Here is a 3,472-nt window from a genome sequence, read left to right as displayed (position 1 = left end):
GTTGGTGTTGTAACCCGTTGGAGAAGATGTGGTCGCCGCCGCGGCGAACCCTTCATGCAGTGGAACCGGGATGAGCGGCGGGCGGTGGTCGTCCAGATGCGCGTGGGAAGAGGACGGGCGGGATGGGTCGGGGACAAGGCACGGTGATGGTGGAGGAGGGAGCGGAGGTGGTGGTTGTTGCTGCGGCGGGGGCTGGTGGAGCATGGTGCCCGTGCCCGCTAGAGAAGCCGAACCTTCCGCCGTCTTGCGAGTCGCGTCGACGTCCGCCTGGGTCAGATCAATCTGACGGGAGAGACCACGCACCTCCTGCGAGATCTGGGCGTTTGTGACGCCCTCGATTCAATCGTACACTAATCATACACGCAAATGTGTACGATCAAGATCAAGGACTCACGGGAAGATATCACAACACAACTCTAGACACAAAAATAAAATAATGCAAGCTTTATGTTACAAGCCAGGGGCCTCGAGGGCTTGAATACATAAGCTCGAAAACACAAGAGTCAGCGGAAGCAACAATATCTGAGAACAGACATGAGTTAGACAAGTTTGCCTTAAGAAGGCTAGCACAAAAGCATCTACGATCGAAAAGGCAAGGCCTCCTGCCTGGGAGCCTCCTAACTACTCCTGGACGTCGGCGGTCTTCACGTGGTAGTAGGCACCCTCGTGGTAGTAGCAGCCGTCGTCAAAGGTGGCGTCTGGATCCTGGGCTTCGACATCTGGTTGCATCAACCGGAAAGAAAAGAAAGGGGGAAACGGGGGAGCAAAGCAACCGTGAGTACTCATCCAAAGTACTCGCAAGCAAGGATCTACACTACATATGCAACATTATCAAAGAAAGGCTGTATATGTGGACTGGGCTGCAGAAATGCCAGAATAGAGAGAAGGCCTAGTCCTATTGAAGACTAGTATCTTTTGGAAACCACCATCTTGCAGCAACAGGAGGAAGTAGAGTAGCATAAAGTAAGTAGTAGTAGTGTCATCAACCTCGGCCGGAGATCCTTTCTCGACTCCCTGCAAGAAAGCAATCCCAGAGCCATATTATCCAGTTATCATCACAATCCAATTCTCATCACCATCCAATTCTCATCACAAGTATCCAGTTCTAGTTGTATCGATCGGGATACAACTCCAAGTGTCCGTTACCGTAGGACAGGCTATGCATAGATTAGTTCTTCCCTGCAGGGGTGCACCAACTTACCCACCACGCTCGCTTAACTCCGGCCGGACACACTTTCCTGGGTCATGCCCGGCCTCGGCCAAACAATACGCCGCAACCCGACCTAGGCTTAATAGAGAGGCCAGCACGCCGGACTAAACCTATGCCCCCAGGGGTCATGGGCCATCTCCCCGGGAACTCCTGCACATTGCGTACGCGGCCGGTGAGCAGACCTAGCTACCTCCTTCAACAAGGCAGGTGCTTACGCAGTCCAACCCAGCGCGCGCCGCTCAGTCGCTGACGTCTATTAAGCTTCGGCTGATGTATACGACGCAGAACGCCCATACTATGCCCGCGTGATGGTTAGTGCTATCAGGCCAGAGGCCCCTCGGATCAAATATCCAAATCGTAGTGGATTAGGAACGCGCGGTAACAAGCAGAGACTCACGAAAGATGTGACCCCGTTGCCCCGTCTCGAGGACTTGCGGCAAGGGCTAGGAATGCCCGGCCACGCCTCGTAATTATCTCGCGGGCACCCTCCAGGTCAACCCGTCTCCACATCACTCGCGGGTACCCCTCAGGGTCGACCCGCCCTTCCAAGTAACATTTGTAAAGTCCAAGTATCCGTGTGTCCAAACATCAAGGGGAAAACCCAAGGAATCACCCCCGGTGAATTCCACTCGATGTAATCATCAAGGTGAACGTAAGAGGAATCACCCCCGAGGTTCACACTTGAGGGGTTGCACGACAGAGTCATATCGGAAGTGGTTAAGGCGGAATCACCCTCGATGACCACAACCGAATAGCTACACTACAAGGTTAACATCAGAAGTGTTGTAGAGGTCTCACCTTCGGCACTCGATAGTAACCCAGCAGTGTCGAGCAACTAAGGGGAAAGTGGTGTGTGGTGCCGGGGCCTGGTCTTCAATCCCGTTGATCGGGTCTTCAATGATGAAGTAGGGGCAACAAGGACAAGGTGGGGGTCACTGATGGATCACTAACCAACCTATACTAAGCAGTTTAGGATAAGCAGGAAGGTACAACAGCAGATACAAAAGCATGCTATGCATCAGAATAGGAGCATACAATAACAGTAGCAAAATCTAATGCAAGCATGAGAGAAAGGAATGGGCGATATCGGGATGATCAAAGGGGGGGCTTGCCTGGTTGCTCTGGCAAGGAGGGGTCGTCGTCGACGTAGTCGATCACAGGGGCAGCATCGGTCTCGGGGTCTATCGGAGAGAAGAGGGAGAAGAAACAGTAAATATAAAGCAAACATAGCATAACCGAACAACAGGCAGAGCTAGACGTGTTCTAACGCGGTGCTATACGATACCGGCGAGGGGGGAAGTCAACTAGGAATGTTTTCCCGGTTCCGGAGCAGTGTCAGACAGATGACCGAAGGGGGAAAGTTCCATGTTCAGATAGTTAGAGGCATCTGACAGGTAAACGGACCGCGTATCCGGATTCGTTGGATTTTTCTGAGCAACTTTCATGTAGAAAACATTTTCATCGGAGTTACGGTTTAATTACTATGAATTTCTAGAGGTTTAATCATTTTCTGGAATTAAATATATTATCAGAAAAGAAATACTATGTCAGCATGACATCACTGTGACGTCAGCAGTCAACAGGACAGCTGACCAGGTCAAACTGACCAGCGGGTCCCACCTGTCATAGACAGTGGACTAACAGTGGGTTATTTTAATTGAACAAGGGTTAATTAGTAGTTGGGCCCCACATGTCAGTGACTAATTAGTCTAACAAGTTGGTTTTAGAGTGAAGTGCACTGTAGGTCCTTGAACTATTCCAGGGATGTCACGTAGGTCCTCGAACTATGAAAATCGTCATCTAGGTCCTCAAAGTGCAGTAAGTGTGTCATTCAGGTCCAAAATCTCCCTAACAGGCTCTAACTGGCCAGCTGGCACATAAACAGTAACCGTAACAGTACACGGCAAACAGTCCTGAATTCCTGTGCGTGATGAACAGTACACGACAAAGAATAAATATAAAAAATATAAAAAAACCGAGATCCTCTGTCATCGAAGAGACCCTGGCGCGTGAACAGTAAAAATATCGTTAATTCAAAAAAAGTTTGCGAACAATGAATTTGGAAAAATATTTGTGACTTTAATAAAATGTTCGCGAACGATGAATTTGGAAAAAAATATTCGTGACTTTAAAAAAATATTCGTGAGTTTAAAAAAAGTTCGCGAACGATGAATTTGGAAAAAATATTCACGACTTTAAAAAAATGTTCGCGGACGATGAATTTGGGAAAAATATTCGCGAGTTTAAAAAAAGTTTGCGAAC

This window comes from Triticum dicoccoides, chromosome 2B (genome assembly GCF_002162155.2).
Source record: "Triticum dicoccoides isolate Atlit2015 ecotype Zavitan chromosome 2B, WEW_v2.0, whole genome shotgun sequence".
In the NCBI taxonomy this organism is placed as follows: Eukaryota; Viridiplantae; Streptophyta; class Magnoliopsida; order Poales; family Poaceae; genus Triticum; species Triticum dicoccoides.
This window is presented reverse-complemented; position numbering follows the sequence as displayed.